The 19,034-nt window shown below is 35.7% G+C and overlaps 1 protein-coding gene across 3 annotated transcripts in view; it reads left to right on the top strand.

Annotated features, from left to right (window-relative positions):
• The window catches only part of FAM76B (family with sequence similarity 76 member B), a 217,547-nt gene that overhangs the window by 88,899 nt on the left and 109,614 nt on the right, over positions 1 to 19,034 (top strand). The window contains exon 11 of one of the 3 annotated variants that reach the window (XM_074216527.1): positions 2,051 to 2,598. The exons of the other annotated variants lie outside the window; for them this stretch is intronic. The gene's annotated coding sequence lies outside the window, so the exon portion shown is untranslated. Of the gene's footprint in view, positions 1 to 2,050; positions 2,599 to 19,034 lie in introns of those variants that run through there. 3 annotated transcript variants of the gene reach the window in all.

Genomic DNA, 19,034 nt, shown 5'->3' with positions numbered 1-19,034 from the left:
GGCGGCTAGGTGGCATAGTGGATAGAGCACCGGCCCTGGAGTCAGGAGTACCTGGGTTCAAATCCGGGCTCAGACACTTAATAATTACCTAGCTGTGTGGCCTTGGGCAAGCCACTTAACCCCATTTGCCTTGCAAAAAAAAAAACAAAAAACTAAAAAAAAAGTAAATTTTCAAAGGGAAAAAAAGAGAAAAGTATCAGCAAAGCTTATAAATATATTGAAAAAATCTGAGAATATATATACAATATACTATAATAATGAATCTCTTACCTCAGCAAAGGGTTGGGATGGGGTTGTATCATATCTCTTCTTTGGTGTCATGCTTGTTCTTTGTAATTTTGCAACATTCACTTTTTTTTTTAAGTTTTTTGCTAGGCAATGGGGTTAAGTGGCTTGCCCAAGGCCACACAGCTAGGTAATTATTAAGTGTCTGAGGCCGGATTTGAACTCAGGTACTCCTGACTCCAGGGCCGGTGCTCTATCCACTGTGCCACCTAGCCACCCCTCAACACTCATTTTTTGATCCAAAATGTTAACAGATTAGTGAAGATCTGCTTACTCAATAGCATCTATATTTTAACAGAAAGTCTAACCCAAACAATGGAATAAAGTGGGGATTTTCAAAACTGTATCCTTCAAATTATTCTCTCTCCATGTATTTATATTCTTAAGTTTTGTGAAAAAATGGTCCTGTGTTCATCATCTTTCCATATTCCCCTCCTCCCCATTTCATTGACCAATTCAATTTCAAGGCAGTTAGCAAAAGCATTAGAATGATCTCAGCAACCTAAGAGAAAAAAAGTTTAGAGGACACTGAGTTAAGATGAATAATTAGAAGGAATCTCATGATTTCTAGATGCCTATTTATAAATTAATTACAACTATAATATTATATTATTCTACTTATGAAATTCTTCTTCCTGTCTTGCAATACCGTTTCCTCAATCATGGACCATAACTGTCTCTGAAGGACCAGAATTATGAGTTGTTCAAAAATCAATGGAATAATTTATAATGGACACAAAAGGTCTAAGCAACATCACCAGGGATAACTTGTGGATAAGAAGTGTCCTAAAGACACCATAAGGAATATGAATATATGGAAGTTAATATATATGGACAATATATGACATCTGGACATCTAGTACATTCTAGATACAAAGAAAGATCTCCAGCACATGGGTAGATGCCCTATGGGGGATTTATGTAAAGACATATGCAATAATTTCATAGATTCTGAAGGCATGATCTTGGATTATAATCTGCTTTTGTTAAAGGAGAAACCACAGGAATGGTTTCATAAATACATACCAAAAGAACATCATTGGTTCAAAGAAATCTATATTTTGTCTTTTGGAAGAATGAATTCCATGGGGTCATGGGGTCATTACCTAGAAGATTTGAAGTCTGAAACATGTCCTACTGTTTGATCCATCCACAGTATTTTTATGCAAAACAGGTTCAAATAACCATCACATGAACTCTTGAAAGAGAAAAGAATGGCAAAATGAAAGTCTGAAGGATGTGGTGAGGTGATTTGAGAGGAAAATTGTGCACCAAATCACTACTCTAATACCTACAATGGTCAGAGAGGGGGGTTATTGAAGGATAAGACCCAGAACTTTTCATTTGCTAAGGACAATTCTGACCCATTTAGGTCCTTAGAGATCAGAAGTATTTCAACTGGCTCCTGAGAGCAGAAGTGGGATCAATGTGTGAAAAGAGCCAAGAGGCAGCTTTAGATTTAATGTCAGGAAGCCCCTTCCCCCCAATCCCACAATTTTCCTTTCAGTTAGCTCTTTCCCCAAAATATAGTGAGTTGCACCAGGAGGTAGTGATTCCCCCTACTTTAGAAATCTTCAAGAAAAAAAATCTGTTTGATCATATTGGTATGTTGTAGAGGACTAATGTTTGGAGAAATTCTTAAAAGCCTTTTAAACAGCAGGAACTAAAGTGGAGCCATACAAATGAGTGGGTCTAAACTTATTGATGAGTTGAGTGCATAGTCTTTTCTTTCCTTTATGGCTATCAACTATATTTCAAAATCCAGTCAGCCTGGAGGGATTTGCATGAACTGATGCTGAGTGAGATGAGCAGAACCAGAAAAACACTGTGCACCCTAACAGCAACATGGGAGTGATGTTCAACCTTAAAGGACTCGCTCATTCCATCAGTGCAACAACCGGGAACAATTTTGGGCTGTCTGCAAAGGAGAGTGCCATCTGTATCCAGATAAGGATCTGTGGAGTTTGAACAAAGTTCAAGGACTATTCCCTTTAATTTAGGAAAAAACAGATATCTTTTTGTCTGATTTTGTTACCTCTTAGACTTCTCTTCTTTAAGGATATGATTTCTCTCTCATCACACCCAATTTGGATCAAGGTACAACATGGAAACAAAGTAAAGACTGACAGATTGCTTTCCGTGGCGGCGGGGAGGAAGCAAGATTGGGGGGAAAATTGTAAAACTCAAATAATATCTTTAATAAAAATTAATTAAAAAAAATAAATAAATACTCTAGACAAAACATCAAAAAAAATATCCAGTCAGCCACTGTATGTTGATGGTAAGGAAGGAAATTAGATGACAGTACAGAAAAGTGAGTGCAAAAACAACTCTTTTATTGAAAATGTAACTCATCTGTACTATTGATGGTGGGCCTGCAATGCCCATCTTTCCCAAGAATAGTATATTATTCTGGAGTGACTGACCATCCTAACAAGCATATTTATTCAATATACTGCATGATACCTCTGACCTGAGAGAGTTCAGGATTTAATGTCAAATATATTTTCAATTCTTCTAGAATTTTAAGATGAGAGATCTGAGAAGTCCTATCCTCTTGCTGTTATGAAACTTGAGAAGTCCTCTTCTGACCAAGGGAAGGTGGAACATGGGTGGTGGGGAGGGAGGATGCTGAAACTGAAATCAAAGAAGTTCTCCTAGAACCCATCCATCCTTACAACAACCAGTCCTAATGTCTCTCTTTCTCTGGAGGATGCCACCATTTTCTCAGGTGAATAAAATTTGCAACTTATTAGTCATTTTCAACTCTTCACTTTATCTCATATATCCAGTCAGTTCCCAAATCTTGACAAGTTCACATCCTCAAAATCTCTGACATCTTTTCCTTTCTTTCTATTCATACTACAATCACCCTAGTCCAGACCCTCATTAGTTTTTTTCCTACATTATTAGAATATTCTAATTGGTCTCCAGCAACTAGACTATGCCCTTTTTCATCTAGACTAGCCTTTTTCAACGTATTCTATACAAAGATGACAAGTTGATATTCCTAAAGCATGGACCCAGCTATGTCACTTAAGAAGTTTCAGTGGAGGGGCAGCTAGGTGGCACAGTGGATAAAGCACCAGCCCTGGAGTCAGGAGAACCTGGGTTCAAATCCGGTCTCAGACACTTGAAATTACCTAGCTGTGTGGCCTCGGGCAAGCCACTTAACCCCATTTCCCTTGCAAAAACCTAAAAAAAAGTTTCAGTGGTTTATTATTTTTCTTACCTTAAAATCTTAACTTTGATGGTTAAAATCCTTTGCAATCTAGCCCAAGACAATCTTCCTTATTTCCCTTCACATATTCTATGTCATGGTCAAATTAGCCTACTTTCTTGTTCCCCTTTTATGCCTTTACATTTCTTCCCTCCATGCATTTGTAAATAATGTCCTCTATTCCTGAAATATATTTTCTCCTCATTTTTACTCTTAAAATCCATCATTTGCTTCAAAGCTTAGCTTGAATGCCACCTTCTATATTTGGCCTTTCCAGATACCCTTAGCTATTAGTGCTCCAATTTATTAATCAATCAACATTTATTAAGAGTCTACTTCATGCTATGTACTGTACTTATTTTGTACAGTATATATTTTCATATATATGTGTTTATATGTATATATATATATATATGTGTGTGTGTGTGTGTGTGTGTGTGTGTGTATTTCTACTCATCTTTCCTCCCTAGATACCTCCCTAGGTAGACATTAAGCTTCTTTTTTTGTTTTTTTGTTTTTTTGCAAGGCATATGGGGTTAAGTGGCTTGCCCGAGGTCACACAGCTAGGTAATTATTAAGTGTCTGAGACCGGATTTGAACCCAGGTACTCCTGACTCCAGGGTCGGTGCTTTATCCACTGCGCCACTAGCAGTGGATGGCGACATTAAGCTTCTTGAAGGTTGGAGCTGTTTTACTTTTGTAGCTCAAGTGTCCTATATAGTGTCTGGAACATAGGAGACCCTTAATAATTGTTTCTTGATTGATCTATTGATAGTTCAAAACTTTTTCCACTACGCATAGTGGCGTGTTTCTCTTAGTGAGATATAACAACAGGTTCAGTAGGTATAATTTATGTCCAAAATGTGTTATTTTATCACCCACTATAAATGTTTGAAGACTCTTGTCTTCTCTTTAGCACCCTTATCCATCACAACTGGATTTGGGATGAGCTTAAGAGGATTGCAAAAGGCAGAAAAATTGATTTCTACAGAAGGAGTGACAGGTCTTTTCCTTTCATATAGGAAAACTCAATATATTTTACAAGGGGTTAAAAAGAGTTAAATTTTATATATTTTTGGATGAGAAATTATCCTTTGGGGAATGAATCAAAGCCAAAACATACATTCTAACTTATGAACCATTAAAACCAGATTAACTCTGATTCCAAAGATTTAGAATGTATCACTAGTGAGTAATGATATACCTAATTCTCATTGAATAGAAAGTAGAAAGAATAATAGTTCCTATTTAGATATTGTTTTATGGTTTACAAAGTACCTTCTCTGTAGCACCTCCATAGAGTAGACAATGAAAATATAATCACATGTATTTTTCCAAATGAGGAAACAAATACCAAGAAGATATGATTTGCCCACACATGGGTTGTAAGTCACAGAATCAGATACTCAAACTTGGAAGGGACTTCAGAGAGAAGAAATGATGGAGCCAACTTTAACTAGTTTTCAGAGTTGATAATTATATAAGGAGATCTCATGTGGCAAGACCCCATGTATAACAGGGGCTGAAGAGGGAGGTCATTATGTAACCTGAAGGGAGGCAAAAAAGACAACTCCAGCTTTTTTTTCCCCCCACCCTTCTCCAAAAAGAGATTTTAAATTCCTGATAAGAGGGGAAGCAGGAATTTGCCTTCCTCATAGAGAGGGGGTACTATGATAGAATTATGCCTGTCTGCTTTTTTAAATATTGTTAGTCTAGAGAGGGTAGGATTGAATTCAATCTACTTTCTGATTGCTGTGTCATCTTTAGGGGGAAGTAGGACTTAAGCTCTATACTCAAGGATTGACTTCTCTCCTACCAAATACCGGTTATCTTATAAACACAGAGCAAAAGGCAAAGAATACTATTTATTCAAATCATAACAAAACAGAAAATAGGGAATATCTATGTAGAAAAATATATACCAGATAATACAGTAGAGTGAAGGAGCTCTCTCATTGAGAGCAAGAAAACTCAATTCAGCCAAGAGATAGTGTCCTTTATTTTGCCTAAGGGGAAACTCCCCAAAGTCTCAAGTGCAGCAAATTGGGGATAGGGAAATGATGGAGACTGCCAACTTCTCTCATGTGTTCTTAGAGTCTTTTCCTTCAGCATTCTGAAGTAGAATTGAACTATTCAGTTTTTTTTTTCTTGAAGCTGAAAACCAGAAGTGCCTGAAGCAACTTGAAACTGGAAGAGTCCCAAAGAGGACAAAGAACATTGACATTCTTTTATTCTATTCAACTCCAACTTATCCCTTAACAGAGGAGGGCATTCATTTCCACCAATAAGGAGAGAGTTCCATAGCAATGGGCTCGGGACAGGAGTCAAAGTTACATTTCGGCAGAGACATGCTCTAAAATAGCCTTGATCTATTGGCCTTGATCAGGGATTGATTTATTGTTTTGCTGATTAATTAGACATAAAAAGTGTTAGTAAAGAAGAGTAAACTTAAAAGTATATGTGCCTATATCAGTGAGAGAAGAAAAAGAAACTAAAATTAGAATAAGCAATTAGGAAACAATATTGTCACTCTTTTCAGATGATATGATGGTATACTTAGAGAATTAACTAAAAAACTAGTTGAAATAATTAACAATTTCAGCAAGGTTGAAGGATATAAAATAAACCCAGATAAATCATCAGCATTTCTATTTAATGCCAACAAAGTCAGTAGCAAGATATAAAAAATCCATCTAAAATAATTAAATTACTTTAAAATAAATAAATAAATGAAATAATAGGCAACATAAAACACTTGAAACTCTACCTACCAAGATAAACCCAAGATCTATAGGAAGACAATTACAAAACACTTTTCATACAAATAAAATGATATCTGAGCAATTAGAAAAATATTAATTACCCATATGTAGGCTGAACTAAGATAATGATTTTATTTGTATTAATTTGCTTATTTAGGACAATAACAAATTGTAAAAATTATTTTGTGGAGCTAGAAAAAAATAATGAAATCCATTTAGAAAAAAAGGTTAAGAATATCTAGAGAATTAATGAAAAAATATGAAAGAAGACCCAAGCCCTGCCAGATCTCAAATGATATTATAAAACAGAAATCATCAAAACAATCTGGTACTGCCTAAGAAATAGAGGAATGGTCAGTACCATTAGGTTCTGACCATTAAGTACATAATATACATTAGTAAATGGCCATAATAGTTTAGTGTTCTAAAAATCCAAAGATTTAAGTTTTTGACATAAATCATTATTTGACCAAAAACTGCTGGGAAAACTGAAAAACAGTCTGCAAAAAGTGGGTATAAATCAACATCTCATACTATATCTCATACTGTATACCAGATAAGGGCAAAAAGGGGACACAATTTGGACATAAAAAGTGATATCATTAGTAAATTAGGGGAACGTGGAATAGTTTACCTGTCAGATCTGGATCAAGGAAGAATTTATGATCAAACAAGAGGCAGAGAACATTACAAGAGGTAAAATGGATAATTTTACTTATATTAAATTTTGATTACAAATAGAACCAATGCAGCCAAGATTAGAAGAAAAGCAGAAAGCTGAAAAAATTTTTTTTTGGCAATAAAAGTAGATACAAATCTCATTTTTCAAATATATACATATGTATATATATATATATATATATATATATATATATATATATATACATATGTATATAAAACTATCTTCAAGGAGGTTTAGCACCTCTCTCTGGTGTGAATGTTTTCTGAGCTCTTTTCAAGGTTGCTCTTCCACTTTTGATGCTCACCTGGCACTCAACTCTCACCTGTGGCTTCAAGAAGCTGTAGCCTGCATGGTGGTCACATCCTTGGCAAAACAATCTCAGCAGATGGACTGAATCAGGTTGAAGGTAACAGATGGGTCTCCAAGTCATCAATGAGATAGGGGATATCTAAGCATGTGAAAACTCCCACCGGCAGAATGAGCAGATGAGAAAAATTTGTTCCAAAAGCTTTGAAGGTGGTTGGAGCAGTTGCTATAGAGTGCTTAGATTTTTGTCAGACAATAAAGATGCCAAGGTCATTCACTGCCTTCTGGGCTAGCATCAATCATCTTGACTTTTGTCTTGAGACTGGATTTCATGTGTGACGACTTTGTACAATTCTCCCTCACTTAAATCCTATTCATACATGAGTCAAGACATTACCCTGTGATGTAATTGTTCTCTTCAACATCAAAGGATGAAAAACAGAGAACTGAGCCAAATTTATGAGTACAAATTATTCCCTAATTGAGGAATGGTTGAAGGATTTGAACAGAAAATTTTCAGAAAAAGAAATAAAAGCTATCTATAGGCACATAAAAAAATGCTCTAAAGCACTAGTAATTAGAGAAATGCAAATTAAAACAACTCTGAGGTACTACCTCACACCTTTTAGATTGGTTAATATGACAGAATAAAAGTGATAAATGTTGGAGGATGTTGGGAAATCGGTACATTAATGCACTGTTGTTGGAATTGTGAAGTGATCCAACCATTAAGGACAGCAATTTGGAACTATGCCCAAATCTGTGCATATTTTAAAAAAATATTTATTTAAGGCACAGGGACTGAGTGACTTGCCTAAGGTCACACAGCTAGGCAATTATTAAGTGTCTGAGACTGGATTTGAATTCCAATCCTCCTGACTCCAGGGCTGGTGCTCTATCCACTGCCCTGATGCATACTTTTTAACCTAGTAGTACCACTTCTAGATTTGTATGCCAAAGAGATTTTTAAAAAGAAAAAGGACATTGTATAAAAATATTTTCAATGGTTCTTTTTGTGGTGTCAAAGAATCAGAGATTTGAGGGGATGGACTTGTGGCCAAGATGGCAGAGAGAAGACAGGCACAGTTCTAAAGTCTCCTGATCTCCCCTCATAAATAATATGAAACAAACCTTTTAACAGAAATCCAATCGAGAAAACCCAGAAAGAAAAGTCAGAAAAAGAACATCTACCTCAGGATTTGTCTTCGGAGATCATGGGTGAGTCTGGGCACAGAGGGCAGACTGCCAGGAGCACAGGATCAGTGAGATCTTGGAAGCCTGGATTAGCCTCAAATTATCCTGATTAGTAGAGGGGCTGGAGCCCTGGAGATTGAGGGCCTGAGAACTGGACCAGCATGATCAGTGGCAGGGCTCGAACCTGGTCTACTGCTGGGGCTTGGGTCAACTAGGGAGCAGAGGCATTGGTGGTGGCCCTGATTGGAGCTTGCCAGCAGGGCTGGAGGGAGAGTTCTGGTGCGGAAGTGCTGCAGACAAAGATCCCTGGAGTCCTCTGGTTAGAAGGAACTCAGAGTCCATACCTCCATATTAGCTGAAGCCTCTTCCCAGAACAAACACAATTACAGACTACCTCTGCCCCAGGCACAGGTGTGTGAGCACAGAACCACCTCAGCTGACAACAGGGAGAGGCATGACCTCAACCCAGGGTATAGTCACCATTGATCAAAGACAAAAGTATTTAACAGCTTCAACCACTCCCTCCAGGCCAAGGGAGAGAGCCTCAATCAAGGTCACAGGAACTCCAGAGAAAGCAACCAGCACCCCTGACTGGCCAGCTGGAGAAATTACACTCTGAGAAAAAGTCTAGCACCCCCTACTGGCCATCTGCAGATATTACACTCAGTGAGTAAAGCCTCTAGGGATCCCAACACCAAACCTCTGTGAACCAACCCCTTTCCAACACAAGGTCTTAGGAGAATGAAGAAAGGCCAGTGTAAAGGAGGGTCCATAGAAAAATTCTTGGAAGGAAAAGACACTAACTCAGAGAGACCTAGAACCTCTGAGAAGAATATGACCTGCTTTCCAGCACAGAAAGACTTCCTTGAAGAAATAAAGAAGGAATTTAAAAATCAATTGGAAAACTTGGGAGAGAAAATTAACACCTTGCAACAAGAAAACAATTCTCTCAAAACCTCAATTGGTCCGGAAGCTAGGTGGCGCAGTGAACAGAGCACTGGCCCTGGAGTCAGGAGTACCTGAGTTCAAATCTGGCCTCAGATACTTAGTAATTACCTAGTTCTGTGGCCTTGGGCAAGCCACTTAACCCCACTGCCTTGCAAAAAAAAACAACCTAAAAAAATACCTTAATTGATCAAATGGAAAACTCTTAGAAAAATAGAATTGACCAATTGGAAAAGCAGTTGCAAAAGGTAAATGAAGAAAATTCTTCTCGAAAAAAAAGAATGGAGTCTGTGGAAACTAATGACTTCATGAGACAGCAAGAGTCTGTTAAATAAAACCAAAAAATAAAAAAAAAAATAGAAGAAAATGTAAAATGCCTCATCATCAAAACTACTGACCTTGAGAACAGATCAAGAAGGGACAACTTGAGAATTATAAATATTCCTGAAAACATCGAGGAGAAAAAAGCCTGGATTTAATATTACAGGATTTAGTGATAGAAAATTGTCCTGATATCATGGAACCAGAGGGCAAAATAGTTATTGAAAGAATACATCGATCCCCTCCAGAAAGAGATCCTAAAATGAAAAGGGCCTGGAACAAGATATTCTGAAGAGTAAGGGAGCTTGGAATGCAGCCAAGAATCCACTATCCAGCAAAGCTGAGCCTTTTCTTTCAGGAGAAAAGATGGACATTTTGTTAAATGGAGTAATTCCAACAATTCCTGATGAAAAGACCAGAGCTAAATAGAAAATTTCGACATCAAACAGGAGGTTCAAGAGACACATGAAAAGGTTAAAAAAGGGGGGATAAAGGAAAAAACTGCTATCCAATAAGAGGAAACTGGCTTTATCCCAGCATAAGAAAAAGATTCTCATAACTCTAATAGAGAGAATATACCTAGCCAGAAGTGATGGACACTCATAACTTATCCATGAGACTTCTATCCAATGGGAATGAAACTGGCTATACCCTACTTGGGAGTCTCACAAGTTGTAACTCTATTAGAGAGAATATACTTAGCCAGAAGTGATGGATACTCAGGATTTCCTATAACTCAGATAGAATTATTTAAAAGCACTTCCTCCTTTAAAAGGGGGACAAGAAGGAGATGGAAGGATAGAGGGGATTGAATGGGGTAAATCTCATTACATTAAGAGGTACAAAAGACCTTTTGTAATAGAGAGGAAGAAGGGAGGAGATGAGAAACACCTGAATCTTCCTCTCATCAGATTTGGCTTAAAGTTAACTTACACACACACATACACACACACACACACACACACACACACACACACACACACAGTTAATTTAAAAACATCTTTCCTTTCACATATTAAAAGGGGAAAAGGGGAGGTGGTGAAGGAGACAGGGAGAGGGAGAAAAGGGGGAACTAACAGAAAGAAGCAAAAGAAAAGGTGCGAAAAGGGAAAGGGGAAAGAAAGGTGATGGGTGGATATAAGAGGGCAAACACACTGAAGGTGGTGGTATTCAGAAACAAAATACTGGGGAATATGGATAAAGGGGGGGACAGGGGAAAAATACAGAGGGAAGATAGCATGGAGGGCAATAAAGAGTAATTATAACTTTGAATGTGAATGGGATGAACTCTCCCTTAAAACATAAGCAAATAGCAGACTGGATTAAAAAGCAATATGCTGCTTACAAGAAACTCATTTGAAGAAGAGAGATACATATAAAGGTAAAAGGTTGGAGCAAAATATATTTTGCTTCAGTTGAAGTGAAAAAAGGGGTAGTAATCCATATCTCAGACAAAGCAGCTGCAAAAATTGATAGCTTTAAAAGAGATAAGGAAGGAAACTATATCCTCCTAAAAGATACCATACAATAAAGTAGTTTCAGTACTGAATATGTACGCACCCAATGTGATAGGACACGAATTCTTAGAGGAGAAGCTGAAAGAACTACAGGAAGACATAGATAGCAAAACTCTACTAGATTGAGATCCCAACCTCCCACTCTCAGATTTAGATAAATGAAATCATAAAATACACAAGAAAGAAGTTAAAGAGGTAAATAGATTGTTAGAAAACCTAGATATGATAGACTTATGGAGAAACTGAATGGGGATAGAAAGGAACATACCATTTTTTCTGCAGTACATGGCACTATTGACCATGTACTAGGGCATAAAAACCTAATAATCAATTGCAGAAAGGCAAAAATAGTGAATACATCTTTCTCAGATCATAATGCAATAAAAATCATATGCAATATTAGCCCAGGGAGATATAGAACCAAAACTAGTTGGAAACTAAATAACCTCATTTTAAAGAATGAGTGGATCAAACAACAAACTATAGAAAGAATTATTTTATTCCTTATAATGACAATAATGAAACAACATACCAAAACCTATGGGATTCATTCAAAGTGGCTGTCAGGGGATATATTAATCTTTAAATGCTTACATGAATAAATTAGCAAAAGAGGAAATCAAAGAACTAAATATGCAATTAAAAAATAGGGAAAGAAAAATTAAAATCCCCAATTAAATACCAAATTAGAAATCCTTAAAATTAAAGGAGAAATTAATGAAATCGAAAGCAAAAAAACTATTGAATTAATAAAAACCAATAAAATTGATAAACCTGTGGTCAATTTGATTAAAAAAGAGAAGAAAACCAGATTGATAGTGTTATAAATTAAAAAAGGTCAACTCACCACCAATGAGGAAATTAAAGTAATAATTCAGAATTATTTTGTCCAACTGTAAGCCAATAAATTTGACAATGTAAGTGAAATGGATGAATATTTTTAAAAAATATGCTGCCTAGGTTAAATGAAGAGGAGATTAAATACCTAATTAACCCTATCTCAGAAAAAGAAATTCAACAAGCCATCATTGAACTCCCTAAGAAAAAATATCTCTGGGGCCTGATAGATTCACAAGTGAATTCTACCAAACATTTAAGGAACCATTAGTTCCAATTCTATTATAAACTCTTTGGAAAAATAGGTAAAGACTCTGCCTAACTCTTTCTATGACACCTGTATGGAGCTGATACCTAAACCAGGAAGAGTTAAAACAGAAAATTATAGACCTATTTCCCTGATGAATAGAGATGCAAAAAATCCTAAATAAAATCTTAGCAAAATGATTACAATTTATCACTAGGATAATACATTGTGATCAAGTAGGATTTATCCCAGGAATGCAGGGTTGGTTCAATATTAGGAAAACTGTTAGTATAGCAGTCCTATCAGAAATCTTATCAATAGATGCTGAAAAGGCTTTTGACAAAATACAGCACCCATTCCTACTAAAACACTAGAGAGTATAGGAATAAATAAACTGTTCCTTAGAATAATAAGCAGTATTTATCTGAAACCATCAACAAGCATTATATTCAACTGGGAAAGGCTAGAGGCATTCCCAATAAGATCAGGGGTGAAAACAAGTATGCCCATTATCACCAATACTATTCAATATTGTATTAGAAATGCTAGCTTCAGCAATAAGAAAAGAAAAAGAAATTGAAGGAATTAGAAGGGAAGGAAGAGACAAAACTCTCACTCTTTGCAGATGACATGATGCTATACCTAGAGAAGCCCAAGAAATCATTAAAAAAAACTACTGGAAACAACAACTTTAGCAAAGTTGCAGGATATAAAATAAACCCTCATAAATCCTCAACTTTTCTATATATGACTAGCAAGGTACAGCAGGAAGAGCTAGAAAGAGATATCCCATTCAGACAATCTAAAATACCTGGGAGTCTACCTACCAAGGCAGACTCAAAAACTTTTTGAAAACAATTACAAAACATTTCTCACACAAACTCAGATTTAAATAACTGGACAAACATCAACTGCTCATGGATAGGTTGAGCTAATATAATAAACATGACAATTCTACCAAAACTAAACTATCTGTTTAGTGCCCTACCAATAAAAATTCCAAAAAAATTACTTTAATGAGTTAGAACAAGTTTTAAGTAAATTCATATGGAGAAATAAAACATCAAGAATTTCTAGGGATTCAATGAAAAAAATTTCAAAAGAAGGTGGCTTAGCCCTACCAGATCTAAAATATTACCATCAGTCATCAAAACTGTCTGGTATTGGCTAAGAAATAGAGTAGTGGACCAGTGGAATAGACTAGGTGCAATAGCAGGAAATGATTATAGTAATCTGCTGTTTGAGAAACCCAAAGAGTCCAGCTATTAGCATAATAACTCTCTCTTCAATAAAAACTGCTGGGAAAATTGGAAGTTATGAAAGAAACTTAGATTAGAGCGACATCTCACACCCTATACCAAGATAAGATCAAAATGGATATATGATTTAGACATAAGAAACAATATTATAAGCAAACTAGAAGATCAAGGAGTAGTTTACCTGTCAGATCTATGGAAAGGGAAGCAATTTATGACTAAGGAAGAGATGGAGCACATCACTAAAAACAAACTAGATGATTTTGATTCCATTAAATTAAAAAACTTTTGCACAGACAAAACCACTGTAACAAAGATCAAAAGAAATGTAGTAAACTGGGAAACAATCTTTACAACTAGTATTTCTGACAAAGGACTCATTTCTAGAATATACAGAGAACTGAGTCAAATTTTAAAAAAATTCCCCAACTGAAAAATGGTCAAAGGATATGCAAAGGCAATTTACAGATGAGATCAAAGAGATCCATATTCATATGAAAAAATTCTCTAAATCATTACTTATTAAAGAAATGCAAATTAAAGCTTCTCTGAGGTACCACCTCACACCTCTCAGATTGGACAATATGACCAGAAAGGACAATGATCATTGTTGGAAAGGTTGTGGGAAATCTGGGATACTAATACATTTTTGATGGAGCTGTGAACTCATCCAACCTTTCTGGATAGTAGTCTGGAAGTATGACCAAAGGTCAACAAAAATGTTCATGCCCTTTGATCCAGCAATATCACTATTGGGTCTATACCCTGAAGAGATGATGAAAAAGGGTAAAACATCACTTGTACAAAAATATTCATAGCAGCCCTGTTTGTGGTGGCAAAGAATTGGATATCAAATAAATGTTCTTCAATAGGGGAATGGCTTAACAAACTGTGGCATATGTATGGGATGGAACACTATTGTTCTATTAGAAACCAGGAGGGATGGGAATTTAGGGAAGCTTGGATGGATTTGCATGAAACGATGCTGAGTGAGATGACCAGAACTAGAAAAACATTGTACACCCTAACAGCAACATGGGGGTGATAATCAACCTTGATGGACTTGCTCATTCCATCAGTGCAACAATCAGGGACAATTTGAGCCAATGGAGAATATCATCTGTATCCAGAGAAAGAACTGTGGAGTTTTAACAAAGACCAAGGACTATTACCTTTAACTTAGTAAAAAACCTTATATCTTATTGTCTGATCTTGCTATCTCTTATACTCTATGTTTCTTCCTTAAGGATATGATTTCTCTCTTATAAAATTCAATTTGAATCAATGTATGCCATGGAAACACTGTAAAGTCTGGCAAATTACCTTCTGTGAGGGGTGGGGGAGGGAATTAAGAATGGGGGAAAATTATAAAACTCAAAATAAATAAAATCTTTAATAAAAAAGAGATGGAGGGGAGGCACATCAAATGGATAAAGACTGAACAAGCAGAGTATATGATTGAAATGGAATATTATTGTGTGACAAGACATGACAAGCTTGATGCTTTTAGAATAACCTGAAATGCCTTACATAAACTGATGCAAAGTGAAGTGAGCAGAACCAGGAGAACATTGTATATAGTAAGAACTATATCATAAAATTAACTGTGAATGAGTTATCTGTTCTCAGGAATACAATGTTACAAGACAATTCCAAAGGACTCATGATGAAAAATACTATCCATCTCAAGAGAAAGAACTAATAAAGTCTGAATGTAGATTGAAGTATATTGTTTTTCACTTTCTTTTTTGTGAGGTGTTTTTTTGTGTCTCCTTTTATATCATGACTAAGAGGGAATATAATCTATATCAAATTGTTTACTGTTTTAGGAAGTAGGGAGGGAAGGGAGGGGAGGAATGAGAGAATTTGAAATTCAAAATTTTAAAAATGTTAATTGTTTTTACGTGTAATTGGAAAATATTATTTTAAACGTATATTGTATACATTTCTGCCTTGCTCTCCTTGCTAAGCATTTATCAGAACACACCTTGAGTCCTTTAGAAATATTATTTGAGCTCAGCAGGTGCATAGGGAACAAAGTCATTTCGAGGCTGGAGCCCTAGTGTCTGGAAGCAAATAATAAAAACAAACAACAATAGCAGTAATCATTTCTATAATCTATTAAAGTTTACAAAGTACTTTACATACATTATCTCATTTGAACCCTGCCTCAGAGGTCCTTCCTGTATTTCAAATACTTGAAGACAGTAGCTTTTTTCTCCTGTCTTCCCCTCTCCATGAATTCTTGCTCCTTCAACTAATTCTTCTGTGATAAGGTCTCCAGCTCCATCACCTACTATTTCTCTTCTCTACACTATCCAACTTGTCAATGTGCTTCCTAAAACACTGAACCTAATTTAATTTTCTTAAACTGGTTTGTCTGGGACAAATTATTTGCTAAAAGATAGTAAAATAATTTAGTGCATTTAGCCTCTCCCCTCTCCAAGCCATCTCCCCAGAGATGCCAAAGTAGTATTCCTATAGGTCATGACTATACCACTCTTTTTTTCTCCCTATTGCCTCTAAATTAAAACTTTTTATGCCATTTAAAAATTGTAATTGTCTATTCCCCTCAATCTTTTTGAGTTGATTAACAAATAAGTATTCTTCACATAGTTTTCCAGTCAAGTCTAATTGGTGTTCCCCTTACATGATATTTCTTCCCTTGTGCCTTTTTTAAAATAAATTTGTTTCCTAATTACATGTATAACATTTTTTAAAATATTCATTTAAAAAATTTAAGTTCCAAAACTTTTTTCCCTCCTCCTATTCCCTTTTGCCTACCTGAGAAGGTAAGCAATTTAATATATGTGATACATATGCAATATATTCCCTTATTAGTTATGTCGTGTAAAAAACATACAAACCAAAAGGGAAAAAATGGGGGGAAAAAGAAACTGAAAATAGAATGCTTTTATCTGTATTCAAACTGCATCAATTCTTTTTTCTGGAAGCAAATTGCATTTCTTATCATGAGTTCTTTGAAATTGTATTGCATTGGATTTGCTGGGAATAACTAAGTCATTCATAGTTGATCATTGTACATTATTGATGTTACTATGAATATGGTTCTGGAACTTTTGATTTCACTTTGCATCACTTCATGTAAGTCTTTTCAGGTTTTTCTGAAATCAGTCTCATCATCATATCCTATAGAAAATATTATTTGATTACAATCATATACCACAACTTGTCCAGCCTTTCCCTAATTTGAGACATTTCCTCAGTTTTTATTTCTTTGCCACCACAAAAAGAGCTGCTGTAATTTTTTTTTACAAATAGGTCATTGTCCCCTGACCCCCCTTTTTAAAAATCTCTTTGGATACAGACCTAGCAGTGGTGTTGCTGAATCAAAGAGCATAACAGTTTTATTGTCCTTTGGGCAGAATTCCAAATTGCTGTCTAGAATGGTTGGATCAGTTCACAACTCTACCAAAAATACTTTAGTGTCCTGATTTTCTCACATCTTCTCCAACATATATCACTTTCCTTTTCTGTCCTATTAGACAATCTGATAGGTATGAAGTGGTACCTCAGACTTGTTTTCATTTAATTTCTTTAAAAAGTGATTTAGTGCATTTTTTCATAATACTATTCCTAGGCCTTTCTACATAGTAGGCCTGAAATGCTCTTCCTTCTCACCTCTATCTTTTGCAACTAGGTGGTGCAGTAGATAGAGTACTAACCTTGGATTCAGGAGGACAGGAGTTCAAATCCAACCTCAGATACTTGCCATTTACTATCTGTGTGACCTTGGGCAAGTCACTTGATTGCCTCACATCCAGGGCCATCTCCAGGCATGCTGATTCATATCTGGCCACTGGAATCACATGGCTGTGGAGGAGAAAGTGAGACTGGTGACTTAGCACAGCATACCCACACTCAAATCTAATTCACCTGCTTGTCATGACATCACCTCCCTGTTGTCATCATCATCTTTAAAATGAAGGACAAAACATTATTATTATTTCTTGAAACCTTTTGTTATCTTCCAGGTTTAATTTACACACCATCTTATACAAGAAACTTTTTTCGATTTTTCCAATTGTAGCACTCTTTATCCACTCTCAAATTTTGTATGTTTATATTTTCTATTTTTCTGGGTACATTTTATTTCCAAACTCCATGAAAGTTTTTAATATAATTTTTGTATCTTCAGCAAATAGCACTATGTTGTATGATAATCATAGGATTATAGGATTACAAATTTAGAATCATAAGGAGTCTAGAATGTCATCTAATCTAATTCTTTCTTTTAACAGATCAGGAAACTGAAAGATGCCCACAGACATGAAATGATTTTCCCAAAGTCAAATAGGTCATAATTGATAGAGTCTGTATTTTGACTCTGGTTCCCTGCTAAATATCCACTGTACTACACTCTCTCAGGATATTGCAATATCATTTTTCTTCACTGACATTTTTCTTGGTTGAGAAAACAGGAGCAAAATAGGCTTTGAGTAGTTCATCTTTTTCCCCCCTATGTTCAGTAACCTGTTCTCATTGACCCTCAAGGATTATCAGTGCTTTGTTTCATTTGGTCTCCTAATTATTTCTTAATACACACAAAAGAACTTATTTTTGTCCTTAGAATTTATAACCAGTTTCAACATGGGATCCTTTCTCTGAACTCTGAAATATATTCTTCTAAACTCTGAAATTATGAAGAATAACTTTTCCCCAAGGTTCCCATCATTTCTACCATCTCTACTTTGGCCTCCTCATTGGCCAAAATCAGATTCCAAAGAGGTTATCTCTCATGTTTGTTTCAACTTTTGAAGAACAAAATTCTCTTTAAGGCAAATCAAGAATTTATTTGCTGTCTTTCTTTTGTAAAAAAGATGGAACTCTTTCAGATGTCAGGATATTTGAGATATCCTGTAACTATTCTTTTTTCCCTTTTTAAAAAAAATCAACCAACTCTGTTCCTTTGAATAATAGTTCTATTTCTAACATGGTCATGGTGCCCTCCACATTATTGATTCTTTCTGATGATACAATTCTTTTTTGTAGCTGCTTTTCTCTGTAGTATTTTTTGGCTTGACAAATATATGTGAACAGTTTTTTTAATCTTCCTTCTCTTTTCAGGTTAAAGACATTTTGATCAGAAAATTCACTCCAAAGACTATCTAGTTACACATGCACACATGTATACATTCACATCTTCTATGCCAGAATCATGGACAAATATATTTTTGTGGACTAGAGCCCAAGGTTGTCTGACTTTACAGTTATTACTCTTTCCATTAAGTCATTCAGCCTTCTTAATAATAACAATAAGGCTTTCCAGCTTGTGCCACTAGATTTAGTCATGTTTTCTTTGTCTTTTGTCCTGAGTAAATCAACAAAGGTAAATGGAGGTACATATTCTGAACAAAATCACTGTATTAATAAAGACACAAATTACTCTTAACAAAGTGGGTCAGACTGGCCATCTCAGTAAAGCTGGTCACCCCAGAGAG

The sequence above is a fragment of the Macrotis lagotis genome, chromosome 1 (assembly GCF_037893015.1).
Source record: "Macrotis lagotis isolate mMagLag1 chromosome 1, bilby.v1.9.chrom.fasta, whole genome shotgun sequence".
Taxonomy (NCBI): Eukaryota; Metazoa; Chordata; class Mammalia; order Peramelemorphia; family Peramelidae; genus Macrotis; species Macrotis lagotis.
This window is presented reverse-complemented; position numbering and strand designations above follow the sequence as displayed.